The following is a 12,697-nucleotide window of genomic DNA, read 5'->3' as shown; positions in this document are numbered from 1 at the left end:
GATTCCAGCTTGAGCGTTACCTTGATACCAAAACCAGACAGGGACGCCACCAGAAAATTACAGGCCAATGTCCTGGTAAACACAGATGCAGAAATCCTCAATGAAACCTCAGCAAACCAAACTCAGCAGCACATTAAAGGATCATGACCAAAGGATTAAAAGGATCCCATGATCAAATGGGATTTATTCCAGGGATGCAAGGCCGGGTGACAAATCAAGCAACGTGATACACCACAATTTACAAAATGAAGGATGAAAACCATATAATCATCTCAATAAATTCAGAAGAATCATTTGATAGAATTCAACACACATTCCTGATAAGAACGCTCTACCAACTGGGTATACAGGGAACGTACCTTGGCATGATTAAGGACCTACAGGACAAGCCCATTATTACACTCAATAGTGAAAACCTGAAAGCTTTCTCTCTAACGTCATGAACAAGAGGAGGATGTCCACTCTCGCCACTTTTATTCAACATACTATTGCTTTTTCAAAATTGTGTTTGGTTCTACTAGGTCCTTGACTGTCCTATACACATTGAAGAGTGAGTTTACTGATTTCTACAAAAAACTTAGTAGGACTTTGATTAGAATGGTATTAAATGTATGGATCAATTTTTAAAGATTTTACATTTTGAGGTGCCTGAGTGGCTCAGTGGTTGAGCATCTGCCTTCAGCTTAGGTGGTGATCCCAGGGTCCTGGGATCAAGTCCTGCATCGGGGTCCCTGCAGGGAGCCTACTTCTCCCTCTGCCTGTATCTCTGCCTCTCTCCCTGTGTCTCTCATGAATAAATAAATAAAATCCTTTTTAAAAAAATTATTTTACCCTTTAACAGTCCTGAGTTTTGTAACCAGTGAACACAGTATATACATCTCTAGTGATTTAGATCTTTCTCTCATCAATGTTTAGTGGTTTGTTACATGCAAATATCACATGTTTTGTTAAAATTAACGCTAATTCATGTTATTATTTTATTGTATGTGGTCCTTTTAAAATTTCATTTTGTGGGGATCCCTGGGTGGCTCAGTGGTTTGGTGCCTGCCTTCAGCCCAGGGCGTGATCCTGGAGTCCAGGATGGAGTCCCACATCAGGTTCCCTGCATGGAGCCTGCTGCTCCCTCTGCCTGTGTCCCTGCCTCTGTGTGTGTGTGTGTATGTGTGTGTGTGTGTGTGTGTCTCATGAATAAATGAATAAAATCTTTTAAAAAAATAAATAAATACAATTTCATTTTGCAGTTGATTTCTGCAATCTTGCTAAACTCACTGCTTAGTTCTACAAGCTTTTATGTAGATTCTTCAGAATTTCCTGTATAGATGGCCATGTCCTATACAAATAGAGACCATTTTTTCCTGTCCAATTTGTATGGCTTTTACATTTTTCTTGTCTTATCACACTAAGATCTCTAGTTAAATAAGAGCTGCTAACCATGATACTGGCTGTCGGGTTTTTGTGGATGTCCTGTTATCAGATTAAGGGACCGTCCTTCTATTCCTGGTGTGTTGACAGTTTTTATCATGAACGTATGTTGAATTTTCTCAAACCTTTTCTTCATATATTAAGATTTTTATGTGTTTTTCTTTTTCGGTCTGCTGATATGGAGAATGACATTCATTAAACTATTAATGTTGAGCCAATCTTACAATCCTTGGATAACCCCCCTCCAGTATATGAGGTATTATTATTTTTTTGATAAGTTACTGGATCCAACTTACTACCATATTGTTAGGGTTCTGTGTCTACATTCACAAGGTTTTGTTTTGTTTTGTTTCTTTTAATGCCTCTATCTGGTTTTGGTATCAGGATAACGCTGGCCTCATAGGGAAGTGTCTCTCCTATTTTCAGGAAGAGACTGTGAAGAACAAGTGTTATTTCTTTCCAAATGTCCGGTGGATTATACCAGTGTAACCATGTGACTCTGGAGCTTTCTCCATGGGAAGCTTTGCTTGTTTGTTTTTATGATGAATTTAATTTCTTTAATAGATATAGGCTTATTCAGATTACTTTTTTCCTTAAGCCACTCTGGTAGTTCTAACTTTCAAGGAATTTGTCCATTTCATCTAAGTTATTCAATTTATTGGCATAATGTTGTTCATAATATTTACTTAGTATCCTTCAGTATCTGTAGTATCTGTGGTAATGTCTCCTCTTTCATTCCTGTTGGTAGTGATATAAATTTTCTCCCTTTCCATGACTGAGCTAATAGTTTATCAATGTTAGTGTTTTTTTTTAAAACCATCTTTTGGTTTTGAAAATTTTCTCTATTCTTTTTCTGATTCCAATTTCATTGATTTCCAAAGCTCTTGAAGTGGAACAATAAAATTTAGAGAAAACAAAGCAATGATTCTGAGTCAAGAAATATTTCTTGACTCTTTTCCAATTCACATTCTTTACTATATTCAGAATGTGAAAAGGAAAAGAGTTTTAGGGAGACCTTTTTCATATTGCTTATGTTTTTCTTTTAACAGATTACAAGAGTTCTAATGATATAACTCTGTTCTTTCAAAAATCCAAAATAGTTACATATATATATATATATATACACACACACATATATGTATATGTATATATTCTAAGTGATATGAAAGCATTGTGTCATATTTCTTTTTTTTTTAAGATTTTGTTTATTTATTCATGAGAGACAGAGACAGAGAGAGAGAGAGAGAGAGGGAGAGAGAGGCAGAGACACAGGCAGAGGGAGAAGCAGGCTCCATGCAGGGAGCCAACACGGGACTTGATCCTGGGTCTCCAGGATCATGCCCTGGGCTGAAGGCGGCGCTAAACCGCTGAGCTACCCAGGCTGCCCATGTGTCATATTTCAATAGACTGTGCGTTTCCTTTAGTGGTTATAAAATAATGAGGTGTTTTTTTTTTTTTACAGGAAATGGTATTTTAGAGTAGATGAAATATGGTCTATGTCTTCAGAAGTCTAATACAATACCCAATGAGGTAAGAGCAATTCAAACAATGTGGTCTTATAGCTCAGGACAAAAGTGGATAATTCTGTTGCTGAATGTTTGGCCTTGAGGCATGCGGCATGGACCAGGAGAATGGGAGGTATACAGGTCAGTGAGGTTGTGCAAATTGGGGCATCATGAGAAATATATTTGGAAAGGTAGCTGGGGCAGGTCAAACAGAACACTGGCTGCTAAATTAAGAATTTATCATTGTGTCCTGCAAGTAATGGATAAACAATGAAAGTTAATGGGGAGTAGTATGTCTCAGGCACTGACCCATGAGCAGGTGCCCAGGGAATTGGAGAAGAGAGCAGAAGGAAGCAAAGTACTAGGGAGGCTGCCCAAGGAGAACCCACAAGCACGAGTGTTTGAACAAGGGAGAAAGATAAGGTAGGACAGTCCTTGTTTCTTCTCTGGGAGAAGGCGTGGGCTATCGTTACAACTCCCAGCACTCTGGTAGACATGAGCTGGGCCCAACAGTGGTCCTGGAGGTGAGGTGCTGGGATATGAGAACAGGAGGCAGAGATACGACGCTCGGGACCTGGCAACTGACTGAGTAGCTGTGTCCAGGAAGACACAGGTCTATTTGACCACTATCAGTCCAGGACTCAGAATATTCAGAGGTGCGGACACAGATTCGTGGCTTATGCACCTGGAGTATTACTTAAAGCAATGAGATGGTCAACCTGGACAGAATACCATAAACATGAAAATATCAATATCCGCGAGCACGTCTTGAGCTCTTCTGTGTACTAGACAGTATGTTAACTGCTTTTCAGATATTAATTCAACAACTTCTCAACCCTATGGAGATACCAGAATGACCCCCATTTTAAAGATGGAGAAGCAGACATGCATGGTCACACAGCTGGAAAGTGGTCCAGCACACAGAGAAGCCCAGATCCTCTGACTCCAGAACCTGTAACAGTAGACTGTTCTCTGAAAGGGCAAGGAGATCTTCATGGAAGGATATATTTGGGGGGCAAGTGAACTCAGAGAAAGAGACAGAAAAGGAGCAATCAGAGAGGTACATCCTGACACAAATGTGCTTCTGGCATGAGGATTATAAATATACACCACGCCAGATGGTCCTTAAGGAGAGTATGGAGTGAATGCCATATACTCATCTCATGGATTCTATTTAAACCATGCTAAGCCACCAAGTCAACTATGCTCTCCATTTTTAAAATTTCTGGATGAGTGGGATCACTTGAAAAAAAGTAAATGGACTCATTTTCAAAGCTGTGGTTTCATAGATGGGAGTTGCAAATGGTTCAGAAGTTAAAGATAGAACTCTGAAGTATTGCTTCTTCAAGGGTGGTACCTGGGCCGGGAGCAGCAGCATCCCCTGACGACTTGTTGCGAATGCAAATTCTCGGCCCCCATTCCAGACCCACTGAATCGGAAACTCTGAGGGCGGGGCCCGGCCATCTGCTATAACAAGCTATCCACGTGATTTCAATGTATGCCCGAGTTTGAGAATCAATGCTCTAGAAAATAACATGATCCGTGCGTGTGCATCACATCTCTGGAGCCCTCGCCCCGGGGGGAGACCATCCCTGCAGCCCCTCTGCCCAGCCTGCCGGGTTCTGAAAGGAATCCAGACTCCAGGGAAGCCCAGGTTGGGTGGGGGGGTCCTCTCCTTCTGGTGCAACATGGTAGAGAAAACACAAAAGTCCTCTATGCCTGCTGCCTTCATCCAGAGATCTTAGCAAGGTCACGTGCCCCCGAGTCTTACCCCGACCCACCACGGGAGAATCCCACAGGAGGGTATCCTGGCAATTAAGAAAGTTCCCGAGTCCTCAGCATGTGAAGTGCAACACATCTACCAGGAGAAAGTTCCTTCAGGAGCCAGCTAATAGGCTGCCAAAGAAGTAAACTAACAGACAAATCCCGAGGCTTGAACGGGAGGCTCTGCAAAGTCCTCAATCTGCTTTGCTAAAACTCATAGACACCGTGGTGGTGTCTAACCCTTTCTCTGCATTGCAGGGACACCTGGGCTCACCCTGGCCACCTGCCCTTCCTGGCCACACATCCTGCGAGTGCGGCCCTATGGCAGCCCAGCTGACCCCGACACTGCCGGCCAGGAGCCGGGACCCTGGCTGGACGTTCTCACACCCGCGGGCAGTGACCGCCCTCAGCGGCAGAGACAGCTGCATGACGTGTCCCCATGCTCTGCGACCCGCTGACCAGAACTATAATGGCAAGGTCTGTCCTGACCCGCTGTTAACCAGCCCATGAGAGGAAAGGGGACACATGGAAGTAGACGTATGTCTGGACTGTCCAGGGCGGGGCGAAAACAAGAACCAGACCGGCTTGCTCAGGTGCTCAGGGGAGGAAGATACCTGGCCTGGGACCTCTAGGACACAGGATGGCGTGACTCTCGTCCATCCCACCCAGCTCACCCCAGCCCACCCACCCATCCGCCCGTCCTCACCTCCTCCGTCCCTGCACCCCATCCCACCTTGTCCCACGTCATGGCACCCCACTCCCCTCGAGCTAGCTGAGGAGGTGAGGGTCTCATTCTCTCTAAACCATACACAAGGAATTTTTTGTTAAGAACATTTTTACCACATTTCCTCCTATTATTTGGAGACATTTAATGGGGCAGCTGAAGCACAGGATGAGCAGCCCCAGGATGAGCTGAGGAAGAACAGTCCACGGGTCAGAAGGGTCAGTCCCAAACTGACTCCTGTGCCCGCGGACTGTGAGGGCCTCACGAGGACCCTGTGCTCTGGCTCCAGGCCCCTGGGCCTGCTCGGGCCATCGTCCCACGGCAGCAAGGAAGGGCGATCACAACTGGCGGCACCTCGGGGGCTTGCCCAGTGTGTGCTTCCCGAAGGCACACTGTCCCTGTCCCTCGTCCCTCAATGGGGCCACAGACCTGCTGAGGGCACGATGTCTGGTGCCAGCCGCGCAACCTTTCCCATCCCTCCTCCTCATGTGTGGGAGGCACACAGCCCACCCCGGGGCTCCTGGGAAAAGCCCTGCAAGCAGACGCCACTCTCTGAGATCACCCGCAGACGTCTGACCATGGTCACCTTCTTCATCGACAAAAACGGCAAGATCGTATGGTTTGCTTCAAGTCGTGCTCTCGTGCGTGTGTTTATTCTCCAACCCACCTCCCCGCCACCCCACAAGAGGAGGCGAGCTCTCCTCCCGTGCCTGATTCTCAATATCCCAACAGCACCCGGATGTGGCATGTGGTCCACACATTTGTTGAACGAATGAATGACACGCTCAGTACAAGGTCCGGGATGCAGAAAGTATTCAGTATGAGAGCCATGATCAGTATTATCATCAATTATTATTAGCAACCAGCAAAGGAGGGACACAGAGTGAAATACTAGACAATATTGCCTCGCGTGAAAATGAAGCCACATTACTAAATATTTTACCCTTTTCGGTAACTTACGATCTTTCTCCTCAGCTAGAAAAAAATACCCTGGATTGAGCCGGTATTGAGGATTAGTAATATCAACCAGCAAATCATATTACAGATGAATCATTATATCAATTATAATTACAATGATTATATTATCAGTGTTAATATCACACAGGAAATTGGAGAGCGTGAACAGCAAAACAACGCATGGCCCGGACCTGTTGGGGAGTGTTGGACATGGCCTGCGTGCCAAACGGTCCCAACCCCTCCCACAGGTGAGGACCCTGGGCCCAGAGAGATAGCAAGTACATGAGTAGTGCTCAGCTGGTGCCCAGGGGACCCCTGATGCACCCACTGGGTCAGGAGCCTCATCCCATGTATGTGGGGTTCTGCAAGGAAGGGTCAGGATCCCACTATGGGGCGCAGGGTGGTGCCTGGGACCCCATCCTGCTGCCTCCAAGGCCCAAGCCTCACACAGACTGCCGTGATCGGGGCTCCTGTGGCATCGTCAGCCCGGCCTGGGTGCCCCCAAGCCATGGACCTCTGTCCTCAGCCCAGGACAATAGTCCATTTAAAGTAACTTAGCACAAGGTAGTCGGTGGGCAGATGTGCCAGTAGCGTCCCCCTCCCTCCGTGGGAGAATGAAGCCAGCCAGCGATGGGTTCTGGCAGGGACCCCCTCCCAGTTCCTACCCGGTCTCCCTATGACACCCCCCTAATGATGCCTCACAGTGAGTCTCAGGGTCCACTCAAGGCACAGAAGAAGGCATGCGTGTGAACAGGGCTGGCCAAGGGAACAGTCTTCGGCAGCTTGACTGTGCATGGCCTATACCAGATGTTCCCAGAAATAGTGTCTCATTTAACACTCACCAAGTGAGTGAATCATTTAGTGTTAGGGACGCAGAGACTGAACACACGAATGAGGCCTGTAGGAAAGCTGACCCCACATCCCTTTGGCCCAGGGCCCTCCTGGCATCCTCGGGCAGCTCCAGGCAGGACCTCAGATGGGTGCAGACGGCCCCGTGCTCCCTCTCCACGTGTGCATCACACGCTGGAATCACTGCAGAGGCACACGGACAGAACCTCCCGTGGGGCTGGCTGAAGGGTTTTCAGGGCTCACCGCCCACATCCCAGACACTCCACGGTCTGGCTGCAGAGCCCAGCCCTGTGAAGGCAGCGGCCTCAATCCTATGCTTCCCTTGGATCTGCCATGTAGTTAAGGGAAGAATCTACGGGCTTAAATGCTCCCTTCTCCAGGAAGCCTCCCCGGACTTGCTCAGGCCCTGGGGACGCTCCCCCGAGTTTCTGTGGTACTCGTGCCTGTTTGCCCTGAACATCCATCCAACCGTGACCCTGGGCCTCTCCCAGGGCGTGGCCCACTAGGCACCTGCGCGCAGTATGTTCTCGCACACAGATGCCGATGGTGGAGACACGGGCACACGGTTATCCCAGGGCCGGCGGGGTGACGCAGAACTCGGCTTTACTCCAGGACCCGATGTGCTTGGCAAAGAGACCTCTAACCGGGAAAACACTGCCTCCCTCCTTGCCGGGCCTTGCCCCTCGGGGACAGGGCTGCCCAAGGCGCGGCTGTGACGCGTGTGGGGAACAAGGGAATTTAGAATGAAGTAGTGAGGCGAGTCAGCAGGGAGCCGCTCCGCGTTCCCTGAGTGCGCGGGGACGGGTGGGCTGACTGTTCACACCCGCCGTCGCCTTTCTATTTCTGACAGTCAACCTGCCCCGGGGAAGATCCTTGCAGATCTGCTCCTCTCTGGCACGCTGAACTCAAGGCGACACTTGGGCCATGTCTCCTGCAGGGAGACAGGAGCCCGGGAGAACCCAGCACTCTGACTGGGAGGATCCCACAGCCCCGGGGCGCCCGAGGAAAGCCACGTGCTAAATCACACCTCTTAACACCATGGATCTGGTGGGTTTTCAAATTGAGACCTTCTGAATTACACCACTGTCCTCAGGCCCACGCAGATGCCCAGACCCCACTGCCCTGGGGCCTCAGGCATCCTACCGGGCGGGGAGGTGCCATAAGAGCCTCACCTCATTTCCTGGGCCACAGGCAGCTCCCCCAGTGGCCAGACGCCCAGTACCTTTCTCTGAGTCCATCTCCAGCCCTGGCATCTGCTCAGGGCCTGACATCTTGTTAGCAGGGGCAGCCTTGTTCCACAGTGCACAGTATGCTTGCTCCAACCCGAACAAGCTTCTGAAGACATGGCCAACCCACACAGCCCTATGGGAAGAGTGATGGGATGCACTCAGGGATGAGAGGCATGAGTGGAGGGGCCCCTTGCTTGCAGGAGTCTGACCAGGGTGCATAGTCTCAGGAAGGCCCTCATGTACACCAGAGGAAATGCACACAGATGACGGGCCGCACGGGGGAGTTTTTACCTTGGACTTGTCGTCTGAGGGCATGCAGAGAATGCCAGAGCCAGAAGTGCCTGGAGAAGCCAGCATTGCCTGGCCTCCTGGGTCAACTCAGAGAAAGGGGGTGGACAGAGTCTCGAGGCCACACTGTGGGCATCTGGCTTCCCTTCTGGGCTGTCGATGGGCATCCTCCACCCCAGCATAGGGTGGGCATCCTCCACTCTCACAAGCCCCCATGATCAGAGTGCCCATTCCCGGGGCCTTGGGCATGCTCTCCACTCTGTCATAACTCAAACCACCAACTGACTTACCAGCATGTTCAGACCAAATCCACATGGTCATACCTTCTGACCACAGTCCAGGTCTGAGACATCAAGCAGAAAAGATGGCAATGTTGCAACATTCTTGCTGCAGGCCAACCACCCTCTGCCGGAGCTTAGGATGTGAGGGGGACGCGGCCAGGCAGCAAGGGACCCTAACTCTAACCCTACCCCCAACCTTGACAGACTGCATCCCCTAGGAATGTCTCCCGAGCCCCCATGGCTGTGCCCTGGGCAGAAAGCTAGGGAGCAGCTCACATCCATGCAGCAGTGCCGGAGAAGGTCTGGGCCTAACCAGGGTTTTGGGGCCTACTGAAGCTACAACAGTTTCTAAAATAAAAGAAACAAAAACAAAACGAGATTCTGTCATTGAGTCTCTACAATTTGGAAGAATGAGTTTATTTTAGGACCTGGACAATGTGTAGAGCATCCACCAAAGCTCAGATGCACAGCGGAGTCTGCATGTGTTCGTGACCATCATCTGGCGCGTCCAGGCAGTGCAGGAGGTCAGCTGGAGCCGCTGAGAGCCAACAACACACGTCAGATGTTTGCACTTGTGGCTGGAGAAGGGCCACCTCACTGAGGACTCTGGGCTTAACTGTGTATATATTTATAGCCTTTTATGTCCTAAAAATGGCTTAAGATGGCTTCCAATAATAGATTAAATTTAACACAATAAATAACATAAAAATGAGCAGATGAGGTCATCAGAGGGAAGAAGGAAAGACAGTGCTGGTCCAGGAAACAAAGGCACACACAGAGCTGCTCATCAGTGCGCAGGGCAGGCCTGATGGGCAGAGAGCACATTCTCTCCCATGGCCTCCTGTCTGATGTGGCTCGTCCCTCCATAACATGGATCAGCCCCCAGCCCCACCCCCTGTAACAGAGGAGAGCTGTCTGGAGAGAGGTGCACGGTGTGATCCACTTGGGCAGTCGTCTGACACCCAGGCTCAGGCCAGGCAGGCCACTCTCGGGAGCAGTGGGAACAGCACTGTTGGCCACTGTAACCTCATCTGGAAACCCAGCAGCCTAGTGCAGATGAAAGCAGAGGTCTCTGATGGATGCCCGGCTGGAGAGCTGGGTCCTCCCTGTTTGGGATGCCCCTCCCAGCCTCCTACCCATCTCACCAAGCAATGCCAACTGGAGACCCTCCCTGATGCCCCTCAAGGGCTGTGATGCACACTTTGCAGGTGCTGCCCTGTGAGCATCAGATTTCCCACAACCACTGAGGTGAGCATTATTTTTGCATTCCGTTAATAGGTGTGCAAGCTGAGGCCAAACTTTCACAGGTGGGAAAAGACAGAGCAGGACCCCATATCCAGGGATGTCCCTGTCTCTGTTAGGACAGAATAGCGAGCACGCCCGAGGCCCCGGGAATGGGAGCTCTGATCATGGGAGCCTGTGAGAGTGGAAGATGCCTGCCCTGTGCTGGGGTGGGGGGGGTGGCCCCCAAGCTGCTCTGCCCGAAGCGTTAGGGGTACAGGTGGTTAACTGCCATCACCACAACTGAGTATATAGTCACCAGCAGCTTCCGGGTAGTTGTAGAATTTATCCACTAGGAAGAGATCGGTAACCCATAGGGGGCTCTACGGAAGGCATGACAATCAGCCTAAGCTCAAACCCAGAACAGGATGACACTAAATTGACCCCAATAAGAAGACACATGGTTGGGCTGCCAGAGCCTCCGAAAGATACTTACATCCAAAACTTGAAACAGCCTAACGGATGAGTAGGGGCTGGTCATTTGCTTATGGAAATATGTATATTTTTATGAAAGGTATAGTTGGGGAGCCTTTGGAAACACGTCTTCCCAGAGCCTGTTTAATATAACCCAATCACAACATCACATTTCCCGGCGACCTTCAGTACAAAGAATAAGCCATAGTGGGAAAGTACTGCCCAGGCCTGGTCAGCACTCAGAGACCAGAAGGGCTTCAGCAGCTCCAGCGGGCGCCCCACCCACAGGACCTTGCTGGGCTCTCTTCCTCTGGGAGCAAAGGCTTCTTTCTGACATCAATTTGTCCAATTGTTTCCTATGAGTGGTCTCCAGCTATAATGGAAAATAAGGACTGTGCCATGTGATATAAAAACAAGGCAAGAGAAAGAAAGCATATGGCAGAGACAAGCACACAGAATTTTCAAAAAGCCTAATATAGCCGGAACTCAACACCAAAATTCGCGAGTCCAAGAACGGCACTTGAGTCCATGACGCAATGGACACAGGGACCTGCAAATCCACCAGCATCTGACCCACAGCTTCCTTCTATGATGCTATCACTACATCTGCCCCCAAGAGTGCCAGGAGCCTGATCAAGGGAGCATCGGGATTGTTGGCAGGCCCCTCCTGCCAATGCTCCCCAGGCATGTGCCCCCCCATGCACTCTTCTGTCATTTGTGTATGTATCTATGTCCCCACAACCGGGACCCGGCCAAGCAGGACAGCCCACAAGGGCCAGCATGTAGCATGTACACATCTGTCCTTAAATGTTCAATAAATACATCAGGAGAATTAAAGTGAAACCATCTTGGAAGTATCAGATCTACTAAGAGAATTGAGCAGAAACGACAGACAATTCTCTCTAATGAAACCACCACTACACAGGAGAAGGAGCACAGTCACATGATGCCTGTATCCCCAGACACGGGGCACAGCGCTCCGCCCACCGCCGCCACCCTGCACCTGCCACTTGATGCGTAGGACCATCCGGCTACATAAACCTTCCCACTTTTCTTTGGAATGCTCTTGGTTCAGAATACCATTCCCTTGCCTTGGAAACTTCTGTTAACCATTTTGTTCAAACTGATTTAGACGGATTCTCCCCTTAGTGCAGATTGTAAAGTTGATGCGTTCCGACCATGTGTGCCTGGAGTGGCTTCAGAGGGAAGAGAAATATCGTTTCTTTTGAACAGAGATTTCTTCAGTGAGGAAGACATATCAGTGCAGTGTTTACCACAATTAAAGTGTGTACACTTAGCAGCTAATTACTACAAATAATTGCTCTCTAAAGTTCGATCATTAGACATTGGCTTGCTAACCCGAAGACATACATAGACTGATTTGAATGCCATAAGTATGAGGCATTTTCTGAGGTTACCATTTAGACCAAATAAGTCTACAAATGCCAAAGCAGGCTAAGCTCATGGCTCACAGAATTGAGCTATTTCATGACCCCCTCCTGGCTTTCCAGTCCTCTTCTTCCAAGTGACCTGAAAATGGCATTTTTCTAAAGTTGTAAGCTCTAAAAGGCTATAATTTTATTTAAAAACAATGCTTAGGGATCCCTGGGTGGCGCAGTGGTTTGGCGCCTGCCTTTGGCCCAGGGCGTGATCCTGGAGACCCGGGATCGAGTCCCACGTCAGGCTCCCGGTGCATGGAGCCTGCTTCTCCCTCTGCCTGTGTCTCTGCCTCATTCTCTCTCTCTCTCTCTGTGACTATCACAAATAAATAAAAATTTAAAAAAATAAAAAATAAATAAAAACAATGCTTAACTACAGAACTGGCCCTCAAGGAGTTTAGAATCTAGTTGATGATGGAGGATAAATTCACACCTGCTCAAAATCACTGACCTCTTAAAGAATTTATTGCTTCCTAAAATACTACCACCATGAATATTTCTGCCTGCAATCACTTATGATTGCAATCATGCATTTTATTCTCTG

The 12,697-nt window shown here is 48.9% G+C and overlaps 1 protein-coding gene across 1 annotated transcript in view; it reads right to left on the bottom strand.

Moving 5' to 3' along the window:
• Positions 1–12,697, bottom strand: part of SHC3 (SHC adaptor protein 3) — a 108,908-nt gene that overhangs the window by 68,887 nt on the left and 27,324 nt on the right. The window lies entirely within an intron of this gene.

This window comes from Canis lupus, chromosome 1 (genome assembly GCF_048164855.1).
Source record: "Canis lupus baileyi chromosome 1, mCanLup2.hap1, whole genome shotgun sequence".
Classification (NCBI taxonomy): Eukaryota; Metazoa; Chordata; class Mammalia; order Carnivora; family Canidae; genus Canis; species Canis lupus.
The sequence above is the reverse complement of the archived record's forward strand: the minus strand, read 5'-3'. Positions and strand labels throughout refer to the sequence as shown.